Genomic DNA, 12,657 nt, shown 5'->3' with positions numbered 1-12,657 from the left:
CACGCCTGGTTGGTCACCTATTATATACCCAGTAACCGGTATCACTAGTGTTCCTTCCTTCTGCTCCCTATTATGACTTTTTGTCCCCTGTGGAGTTAGATTTTCCTGAGTTGAGATGTGCCTTTTGGGTCCTCCTCAGATGTTTCGGATGATTGATATCTTTCACCCTTATACCGGTCTTAGATATTCTTTCTCCCTAAGTGTTTTGTTCTCTCACCCAGTAACCGGTGTTTTGATAACATGTCTCTCTTTGAGTTTATTACCTAGTAACCGGTAATATCTCGTTGTTTCTTCCTCAGCTGAGTCCTTTGTGGACATCCCCGTCTGAGTCCGGATTTTATCCGATGTATCCTTTATGGATAGTTTTGCTGGAATCCCTTCGTGTCTCCCAGCAAGTTTTCAAGTCGTGACCTGCTCACGCATTTTTACCTTATTGACCCCAGAGTCTCTGTCTCCCTAGTAAGTGTGTTACTCCTATGTATCTTTAGCTCCTCCCGATTTCTTTTCCTTTGTGGCAATTATTCACCATGAAGATTTTATTTTGCATGCATACATTTGCATCATGAGGTCTCTTAGGGACCAAAATTCGTCTCTTTGCTATTATTTAAGCTCATTCTATCTCGTCTAGACGAAGTTTTTAACCTTCATATCTCCGGCTAGAATGACCTTAAATAGGGGCATCTGTAAGACCCTAATTTAGACCCTAATATCCCTCATGGCATCATGTTATTGCACAAGTGCATTGCCTCAAGGATCATAGCATGTTTGGCTCCTTAACCCTAGGGTTGAGACTTGTTTGAGTGATTTGAGATCACCAAGCATGCTTGTATTGTATGTTATTGCTTTTCTTATTTGATTACTAACCAAAAGCACAAAAATATGTCACTAACTCTTTTTGTTTTGAAGCTCAAGTGATCATGTGCTCCACAATGCTCCTAGGAGGCTCCTAAGCCCAATGCAATGGCTAGATGAAGATGAGAAAAAGCATGACAATGGTCCATAAAGTTCCTAATCATCATACATGTCTCCCAAGTATCTCAATTTTCCAATTTGATCAAGATAACCCAAAGGGCTTGAAGATTGTTTCCCATGGAAACCCTAATTTCATTGTGCTTTGATTGTGCCTTGCCCATGAAGCAATCTCAACCTATGATCAAATTTAATCAAGTGAAGCTCTTTAATTTATCATTTTATGCATATAGGAGCCTATTTGAGGCCCCTCAATCATTTATTCATCAAGATTGGAAGTTTGACTTTGAAAAGTTGACCAGTCAAGTCATCTGACTAAGCTGAGGTTAAATGAGCTATAACATTTTATGTGTTTGTCAAATGAAGATGAACCCAAAAGAAAAAATGTTCCTAAGAACCGTATGAACAACTTTCATGTTCATCCAAAATCCATTTGAAACTTGGAAGGTCATAATTCATTTCAAAACATTATAGGTCATTTTGGCTGAAACCCTAATTTTGGGTCAACCTGCCAAGGGCATAACTTTCTCAATTTTTATGATTTTGAGGTGGGACCAAAGGCATTGGAAATATTGAGATATATAATAAAAATGTTATGTTGGACAAAATTTCATAATCCTAAATTAAATGCATGTTCCATTGCAAAACATTATAGGTCATCTTTGACCTAATTCATTGAATTTGAAAAAGTACCCAACTTCAAATGCCCATAACTTTGTCATAGAAAATCCAAATGATTCAAACTTTGATTCTAAACTGAGTATATTGAAAAGATATACAACTTTGGTGTTGGATAGTTTTTCATTTGAAGATTTTATCACGAATTTGAGATATTCGATTTTTTCTTCATTTATGTGTATTTTTGACATTTTATGTTAAAACTTGAGATGCAAGCCTTTTCCATTCCATATGCATGACCACATGCTTTCCATAGGATCTCAACAAGTCCCTTCGACCATTCATGGGCCTCTCACATGTCCACAAAGGCCTATGCATTCAAAATTGCAATTCCCATGCACATGAGCAAAATATGATGATTAGATGCATTTACCTATAAATAAGGGCTTACTCTCCTTCATTTGAGGACCCTTTTGGAGATCCCAGATGCTGCTAAATTGAAACCACAACCATCACCAAAGGAATCACTCACCATTTTTTCAATATTTTCGAGCTTGAAATTCAACAACATTAGTTGAGTTTCAAAGCTAGATTCCTTAGCCAATCATCTTCCCTATATTCAGAGATCAAAAAGGAGCAAAAAGCGTGAAGGATTTGTGGCCAGAAACTCACCATTTTTGAAGGTATAAGCTCAAACTATTTGGATCTGAAACTCACGATTCAATGTAGTATTCTTGTGTTTTTGTGGTTCTCTGAAGTCCTCATACTTGAGGCAAACTTTTGGTGCATTTAATTTTCCATTTCAAGATCAATCCGTGTGGACACCATGATTTTCTCCTTCATTTTTCTCTCATTATAGGAAGAATGAGAGGAATCTAATGGTACAGTGATGATCTACATCACATAAGCTTCATTTCCATGCCCTTGTTTTTCATTTTTGATGAGATTCGTTTTCCTACAATTTCTGGCCGGATTCTGTTTGGTTGATCGGAGAAGGTGATGGTTTCCACCACCACCACCATGTGTACTGATCACATCCATTGGATCTCTCCCTCACGATCTAATCTCATGCATCCATTCTAATTACTTCTTTAATTCATTGTGTTTCGCTGCTGACTTGAGTACATCATGCACCCTCAGATCCAGGTCGTGTAACACGCCACTTCATTTAATGAGACGGATCCGGTGGCTCAGCTTTTTTCGCTTTATTTCATTTTCTCTTTATTTTCTTTTAATTCATTCTATTTTCAATAATTCATAAAAAAAATCATATGAGGTCAGAAAAATATGAGACCAACTTTAAAAATTTTCTTGAAAAATCTAGTTTCATCTTATGATTTTTAATTATTTTTGTGACCTCATTTGATATTTTTCATGAATTATTTGGTTTTTAATTATTTTAATTCATTTTAAAATGCTTTCTGACTTTAGAAAAATACAAAAATATTTTCATAGCATCTATGGATCATGATAAGTCAATGAAAAATAGTCTCAACAATTTCTTGTTTGGTTTGAGATTATTTGAGATTTTAATTCATATTATGCTATTTTTGGTTGTTTTTAATTGATTTTAATTGCTTTCTGGTTTTAAAAATTTGTGAGAAAATTAGTCAAAGCTTGTTTGACTATGTTGAACCTATGAAAATTTAATTGGACTTGTTGAAGTTGTTTTGAATTGAATTTGAGGTTCAACTTTGTTTGTTTTTTATTTGTATTTTCTTTTAATTCAAAAATTACCAAAAAAATATTATTGACTTCTTGACTTGTTATATTCATTCCTCTTCTGTTTGGTGTTGATCAAGGTTGAATTGATTCAACTTTGATCAAATTCATTGGATCTTGTGGGTTGAGAATCCTTAAGGATCATCACCTAGAGAGATGAATGAATTTGATCAATGATGAATTATCCCTTGATCAATTGGGATTGGTTGCTGTCTTCTTACCCCCCTCCCTTTCATCTTCATCCTTTTCTTTCCCTCAATGGCCAATGAGTTAAAGTTTTGAGGTTGGTCTTGACAAATAGAAGTTTAATCTTCTTTGATCAAAACCAAACTCAACTTGATCCATGATCAAGTGAGTTATTTTGTTTCAAAGATAGGTTACTTCTTGGTCAAGCAAATAACCAAAAGTCAATACAAGGCCCTTCCCCTCTTGCTTGGCATGGCAAGTTTATGGAGCTTGGCTTACTAGTCATGACCTCTAACTTATGTTCTTTGCCTATATTCTTATTGACCGGCCTCAGATAGGTGTGGCTACTATATTAGTCCACTTACGATTGCTTAACATAGCGCTACATTGTCTTATGACAAGCTAACATAACTCTACTAACTACTAAGTTTAATTTGAGCTTTTTTTGTCATTTACTTTTAATGTCATTTATTTCTTGCTCATTATTCATCTTGATTTTCATTTTTGCTTACTTGAGCACATATTTTATGTTTAAGTCATTTTTCTTTTGCTCATTTGAGCCCATTATTGTATATAAATATATTGCTATTTTGTGTTTGTTTTGGTGTGAACCAAAATACAAAAGGAGAAAGGACTTAGAATTAGGATTCACCCATGCTTAAAGGAGTTCAAGAGCAACTAGGCCTCATGCCTTTAGAATGCAAAATATGTTGAAGAGCAACTAGGCCTAATGCCTTTAGAATGATAAAATTCAAAGTTGACCTCAAAGGACTTCTCCTCAAACTTATTCTTTGTCCATTCCCTTTATTATGTTGTGAGCTTTTTAATGTGTGCTTTTGTATGATAGGAATCTCATCTTAAGATTGGGAAAAGAGGACCATTGCCATGGGTAGCCAAGTTAAGAGCCAAGCCAAATGAAGATCCTAAGAGCTTGAATTCAAAATATTGATTGCTTGCTTTGTGTGCTAAATCCAAAGGAAAGGAGCATCTTGAGTCATCTCTATGACTCCAAGAAAAGGAACTCCAAGGGTTATATCTCCCCTCTTGTCTTTGTATGCTTTAAGAATAGCCCTTCTCTCCTCTCCCCCCTCTAACCAAACCAAAAATCATTTTCAAAACTTTGACTTTATTTCAAATTAGAAACCTAGGCCTTAGGCCTTTTAATTTTCAAAACCATTTTCATAAATACTTATTGTAAATAAACTTTAATCCAACTTTGACCTCATTTTGTAAATAAATTCAACTTGTAAATATAACCCATTTCAAGTTGTTTTATGGTTCCAATGGCCACTTGTTAAACTCTTTTCAAAAACATTAGTCATAGGTTTGAGTTATCATAGTGGTTGATGTAAATCTCACCTCATCCTTAGTGTTGGATTATAAGCCTTCCATGCTTATTATAGGGTCAACCCCTCACTAGCATGTTGAAGCCTTCCTCGCATGGTGGATTATTGGTTTAGGTTGAGTTTTCTCCAATTGATAACAAAAGACCTTAAGGATTTTGATTAAAATCAATTCACCAATCTTTGAAATTTTTACCATGAACAACGAGGTTTTAATCCTCCTTTGTGATAGTACGTAGGCAATGGGTCCATCCATTCAAACAATAAATTTTGATAATATAATCTATTCTCTTCTCATCCCTCCAATCTTTTGCACAAATCTTTTCACAAATACCAACCTAAAACACATATTTGCAAAAAAGGTTCCCTTAGAGTACTAAGGATGTTTTGGGTGCGTAAACCCTTCCCATTTCATAACCAACCCCCTTACCTAGACCTTTGACATTTTTATTAGTTTTTTATTTGAAAAACTTCTTACTTGGCTTTTGTTTGCTTTTTAGCCTTTCCTTTGGATAAATAAAAGTGCGGTGGCGACTCGAATTGTATGTTGACTTTTGGTTTAGTTAATAAACCTAAATGTAACGAAAACCCCGCAACAAATGCAAGTGGGTCTTCAAAAAGAAGACTGACATGGATGGTAAGGTACATACCTATAAGGCAATACTGGTTGCAAAAGGATATAAACAAATTCATGGGGTTGACCATGATGAAACCTTTTCACCAGATGCAATGCTTAAATCTGTTCGGATTTTACTTGCTATCGCTGTATATCATGATTCTGAAATATGGCAGATGGATGTCAAAATTGCTTTCCTTAATGGGAATCTTCTTGAGGATGTGTACATAACACAACCTGAAGGATTTGACATACCAAAAGAAGCCCAAAAGATATGTAAGTTACAAAGATCAATCTATGGATTGAAGCAAGCTTCCAGAAGCTGGAATCTTCGTTTTGATGAAACAGTAAAACAATATGGATTCATCAAGAACGAAGATGAGCCTTGTGTCTACAAGAAGGTTAGCAGGAGCATGATCATTTTCCTGGTATTATATGTAGATGACATGTTACTCATTGGAAACGATGTCCCTACCCTGCAACAAGTAAAGTCTTGGTTGGGGAAATGTTTTTCTATGAAGGACCTAGGTGAAGCAGCCTATATATTAGGAATCAGAATCTATAGAGATAGATCACAAAAACTGCTTGGCCTAAGTCAGAGTACGTACATAGACAAAGTGCTGAGACGCTTTTATATGCATGATTCCAAGAAAGGATTCATACATATGCAACATGGCCTGTGTCTATCAAAAACACAATCCCCTTCAACTAAGGAAGAAAGGGACCGCATGAATAAGATCCCATATGCATCTGCAATAGGATCTATCATGTATGCCATGTTATGTACTCGACCAGATGTCTCGTATGCTTTAAGTGCAACGAGTCGGTACCAATCTGATTCTGGTGATGCTCATTGGGTAGCTGTGAAGAATATCCTTAAGTATTTGAGAAGGACTAAGGACTCATTCTTGATATAGGGAGGTCGGAAGAGCTGGTTGTAATTGGATACACCGATGCTAGCTTCCAGACATATAAGGATGACTTTAAATTGCAATCTGGTTATGTATTTTTCTTAAACGGTGGTGCTGTGAGTTGGAAAAGTTCAAAGCAAGATACAGTTGCTGATTCTACAACCGAGGCCGAGTATATTGTTGCCTCAAGTGTAGCAAAGGAAGTTGTTTGAATCAAAAAGTTCATTAGTGAACTTGGCATAGTTCCTAGCATTGTGGATCCTATTGGTCTTTATTGTGATAACAACGGTGCTATCGTACAAGCTAAGGAACCTAGATCTCACCAATGATCCAAAGACATACTTAGGAGTTATCACCTTATTCGAGAGATAATAGATATAGGAGATGTGAAAATATGCAGAGTACCTACACTTGACAATATTGTTGACCCACTAATAAAGCCTCTTGCGTAGAAGAAGCATGATGGCCATACTAGATCTATGGGCATTAGGGGTGTGCCTGATTGGCTCTAGTGCTAGTGGGAGATTGTTGGTGTAAGCCCTAGAGGCCAATACTTTTGGTACTTGTATCGAATTATTTATTAATAATAAAAGGCTTTTTCTTTATTATGTTTGTTTAATAAAGTCCCTAGAATAGCTAGTCCGTTTAATGTATCAAGTATGACTTAATCATGAGATCACATTAAACATTAGACCACTATTCTTAAAGTATCCATAGTCGAGCTTTATTGTGAAGTGGGATAACATTAAAGCATTAAGACTATTATGTATATAAATTGATGATCACATCTCATGGATCATGGATAAGGAGTTATCAAGTCTTAAACATAGGTATGAATATTAAGAGTAATATTTATACTAGATTGACCCGCTATGAGAATACTTTATAGAATGTTATACAAAGTGTCATAAGTTATTCTCATGGTGATAATGGTGTATACCACCCTTCGACCTGAAACCACTATGGACCCTAGATGTAGAATCGAGTGCCTTGTTGCTGATCAAACATTATCCATAACTGGATGACCATAAAGACAGTTGATGGGTACTCCACGAAGCATGCTAAGGGATATGAGTGACCTAGATGGAATTAGCCCATCCTGCGTAATAGGATAAATGTTTATGGGCCCAATATTGAACTGGACAAGGATGACACGGTCTATGCCTTGTGTTCAATATAGACATAAGGGCAAAAGGGTGATTGTACACATAAGTATTATCACAGAATGATTTGTCAGATCACATGACATTTTCGTGTCTTGGGTAACAGTGATGTGTTGCTAGATACCGCTCACTATTTCTTATGTTAAATACGTGATTTAATATAATTGCCAATGCCGCGAAAACCTACATGGTCACACACAAAAGGACGGATTGATGAGAGATAGAGTAACTAAGGAATACCGTAATGTACGGTGCACTTAAGTGAATTGTAGAACATCATAAGGTACGGTGTACTTAAGTAGAATACGAAATATGGTATGGTACCATACACATAAGTGATTTTGGCATTTTATAAGATATGGGCCTCATACACTTGAGTGGGCTTTTTAGTTTGCAGCCCACACAAGTGGTTCTATAAATAGAACCCTTGTGTGGAAGCATTGGTGTAGTTGCAATTTCGTTTCTGTCTCTCTCACTCAAAGCCTTCATTCGTAGCAGCTAGCACTGAGATTGAAGGAATCCGTTCGTGTGGACTGAGTAGAGGTGTTGTCATCGTTCAACGTTCGTGATCGCTCCATAGATCTGCATCAAAGGATACAATCTCCACAAGAGGTAACGATTCTATCACTGATCATGCCCATTCGTAAGGATCACTAAAGGAGAAATTTTTAAATTCTGCTGCGTTTTGGATTGCTCTTCTCCTTCACAAGGTGCCTGACTTTGAAAAGTATAAAGGGAACACTTGTTCGCTCAGTCATCTAGTGATGTATGCTCACAAGATGTCTAGTCAGACCAACAATGATCAAGTGTTGATTCATTACTTCCAAGATTGTTTGACCGGTGCTGCGCTGCATTGGTATATGGGATTAGACAGTGCAAGCGTTCGTACTTTCAATGACTTAGGAGAGGATTTTGTCAAGCAGTATAAGTACAACATGGATATGGCTCTTGATAAAGACCAGCTGAGGTCTATGTCTCAGAAGGATAAGGAGACGTTTAAAGAGTATGCACAGAGATGGAGGGAATTGGCTGCCCAGATCACTCCTCCTTTGGAGGAAAAAGAGATGAGAAAGATCTTTCTAAAAACTCTGAGTTCATTTTTATTATGAACGAATGATTGCTAGTTCCCCTAGTGACTTTATCGAAATGGTAAACATGGGGATGAGGCTTGAGGAAGGAGTCTGAGAAGGACGTTTGTCAAAAGATGAAGCATCTTCGAGTAAGAGGTATGGTAGCAATTTTGGGAAGAAAAAGGACAATGAAGCGAATGTAATAAGCAGTGGGAGGCAGAGGAGGCCTTAGATCAGAAGGAATCAACCATCCCGTCAACATCAACATCAAGTATCTTCAGTTATCCCTGTGTTTTCTAATCAACAATCAACACCAGTTTAACAACCACAATGTCAACAACAACAACCATAACAACGAACAAACACCTACAACACCAACAATACCAACAACAATCATCATGGACAAAACTTTGAAAGGAAGAAGGTCTCTTTCGATCCGATTCCTATGTCTTATGTAAAATTATACCCATCTTTGGTTCTCAAGAACCTAATCCAACCCAGAAACCCGCCGCAGATTCCAGAACCACTGCCATGGTGGTACAAGCCTGAGCTCCATTGTGCTTTTCATCAAGGGGCACCCAGACATGATATCGAGAATTGTTATCCGCTCAAGTATGAGGTTCAAAAGCTGATGAAGAATGGAATGGTGTCCTTCGAGGACCATGCACTGAATGTGAAAGCAAATTTGTTGACTGCTCATGGGAACTCTTTTGTGAATATGGTTGATGGTTGTCCTGGCGAGTTTAAGGTTTTTGATGTGTGATTTATTCGGAGGTCCTTAGTGCAGATGCATAAGGACATTTGTTTGGTGAGTGATTGTGAATATGACCATGACAGTTGTGTTATTTGCAATATTAACCCGAGGGGTTGTGAAATTGTGAAAAGAGACATCCAGCGACTGATGGATGAAGGCATGATTCAAATTGTTCAATCCCGTCATGTAGATGACGACATAAATGTCATAGTTCCCATTTTCAAGCAGCCAGAGAGATTGGTAATCTAGTACGACAGCAACAATAGTAACAATGTCAGCAATAGATCAGTATCGTCGTTGGTTATACGGTTAGCGGGCCCAGTCCCGTATTCATCTAATAAAGTTGTGTCGTACCAGTATAATGCTACAATGTTAGAAGGTGGTCAAGAGGTCCCGTTACGTACGACTAGCTCTGTGGTGAGCATTGTTGATGTTACCAAGGTGACCCACAGTGGTCGTGTGTTTCGGCCAGTGTTCCCAAAGGATAAGGAAGAATCAGTTGTGAGTAAGAAGGTGGAAGTGCCTGCTGTAGATCCAGTTGGTGTTTCAAAAGGTAAGTCTGGTGAATCCAGCGATTTGAAAGCTAACAATGATGATGAGGTACTTCGGTTAATCAAGAGAAGTGAGTTCAATATGGTGGAGCAGCTGCTCCAAACCCCCTCAAAAATCTTAGTGTTGTCTCTGCTTATGAATTCTGAAGCCCATAGAGAGGCACTACAGAGAGTTCCTGAACAAGCATTTGTGGAACATGATGTTATAGTGGATCAATTCGATCATATCGTGGATAACATCACTTCTTGCAATAATCTTAGCTTCTGTGATGAAGAACTCCCTGAGGAAGGAAGAAACCATAATCTGGCTTTGCACAATTCTATGAATTACAAAGAGGATGCTTTGTCAAATGTGCTTGTTGACACCGGGTCGTTGCTGAATGAGCTACCGAAGTCAACTCTGTCAAAGTTGTCATACCAAGGAGCACCTATGAGGTATAACGGTGTAATCGTCAAGGCCTTTGACGGTTCGCACAAAACAGTGATAGGTGAAGTGGACCTCCTAGTAAAGATAGGTCCGAGTGATTTTCAAATTAATTTTCAAGTAATGGATACCCACCCAGCCTACAGTTGCTTGTTGGGAAGGCCATGGATCCATGAGGCCGGAGCTATTACTTCCATATTGCACCAAAAGCTCAAATTTGTGAAGAATGGAAAGCTTGTGATCGTTGGCGGGGAGAAGGCGCTGTTAGTTAGCCACCTATCATCTTTCTCTTATGTTGAAGCTGAGGATGAGGTTGGAACTCCATTCCAATCCTTGTCTATTACTGCTGAAAAGAGAGTTGGACACCTATGTCCTCATTGAAAGATGCTAAGAAGATTGTGGAAGAAGGAAACGTTGATCAGTGGGGGCGCATGGTAGAGGTCTCCGACAATAAAGGAAGAACCGGTTTGGGGTTCCAGAAAGGTTCATCAACTGCAAGGTCTGAAGATATGCAACTTAGCTTCCGTAGAGGAGGGTTCATTCATGGCAATGAATAACACCTAGATGCTGTGCTAGAGGATGACGAAGAGGAAGACTGCACCAATTTTGTGACGCATGGAAAGGCTTGCAACAATTGGACTGCTGTTGATATTCCTATTATTTTTCATCGATCTAAGTAATTGCTTTTATATGTTTTTAAAATCCTTCTCCTATTCCTAAGGGAGAAGTGAACATTGTTTGGGCATTTTCAAATTGATCATTAATAAAACTAATTCTATTCATCCACATCTATGATGTCTTGTTTTTACTTTTTGTTTTATTCTGAAAATGGTAATCATAAAAAATATAAATAAACAATATACTTGTCCATCTGCATAATATTTGGTCACAAATTCACTTCTCTAAAATCAAAATATAAAATCATTATGCAGGTTGGTTCCTAACCCCATTGAATACAATAATCCTTCTCCTTCTCCAAATTTTGAATTCCCTGTGTTTGAAGCCGAGGAGGAAAGTGATGTAAAAGTGAGTGATGAATTATCACGTCTTCTTGAGCAAGATGAAAAGACCATTTAGCCGTTCGAAGAACAGATTGAGTTAGTCAACTTGGGTTCCGAGGATGATGTGAAGGAAGTCAAGATTGGGTCTCGACTGTGTCTAGATGTCAAGAAGGGGTTGATTGATCTTCTTCGAGAGTATTCAGATGTGTTTGCTTGGTCCTACCAAGACATGCCTGGTTTGGATTCTGAGATTGTGGAGCATAGATTGCCGTTGAAGCCAAAATGCCCGCCAGTCAAGCAAAAGTTAAGAAGAACGCATCCTAATATGGCTGTGAAGATCAAAGAGGAAGTACAAAAGCAAATTGACGCTATCCGCAATGGCTGGCCAATATTGTGCCTGTGCCGAAGAAAGATGGAAAAGTCTGCATGTGTGTTGATTATAGAGTTTTGAATAAAGCCAGTGCGAAAGATGATTTCCCTCTGCCACACATTGATATGTTGGTAGACAATACTGCTAAATTCAAATTATTTTCATTTATGGATGAATTTTCCAGATATAATCATATCCAGATGGCACCCGAAGATACGGAGAAGACCACATTCATTACACCTTGGGGAACATTCTGTTATAGAGTGATGCCTTTCGGTCTAAAGAATGTTGGTGCAACTTACCAAAGAGCAATGACTACTCTTTTTCATGATATGACGCATAAAGAGATTGAAGTATATGTCGATGACATGATTGCTAATTTGATTAATAAAGAGGAACATGTTAAGCATTTGTTGAAGTTATTCCAGCGTTTGAGGAAATATAAACTCCGCTTGAATCCCAATAAGTGTACTTTTGGTGTTCGTTCTGGTAAGTTGTTGGGATTTATTGTCAGCGAGAAGGGTATTAAAGTTGATCCTGCCAAGGTCAAAGTAATACAAGAAATGCCTGCGCCCAAAACCGAGAAGCAAGTCAGAGGTTTTCTCGGCCGCTTTAATTATATTTCCAGATTCATTTCTCACATGACTACCACATGTGCGCCTATATTCAAGCTTCTTTAGAAAGATAAGTCTTGTGATTGGACCGAAGACTCTGCAAGAAAGCTTTTGACAGTATCAAAGAATGTCTGCTTGAGCCTCCGATTTTGTCTCCGCCTGTTGAAGGAAGACCGTTGATCATGTATTTGACTGTGCTTGATGAAAGTATGGGTTGTGTTCTTGGTCAGCAAGATGATACTGGAAAGAAAGAATTTGCAATTTACTACCTCAGTAAGAAGTTCACTGACTGTGAGACTCAGTATTCTATGCTTGAGAAAACTTATTGCGCATTGGCTTGAGCTG

The sequence above is a fragment of the Lathyrus oleraceus genome, chromosome 3, assembly GCF_024323335.1.
Source record: "Lathyrus oleraceus cultivar Zhongwan6 chromosome 3, CAAS_Psat_ZW6_1.0, whole genome shotgun sequence".
Taxonomy (NCBI): Eukaryota; Viridiplantae; Streptophyta; class Magnoliopsida; order Fabales; family Fabaceae; genus Lathyrus; species Lathyrus oleraceus.
This window is presented reverse-complemented; position numbering follows the sequence as displayed.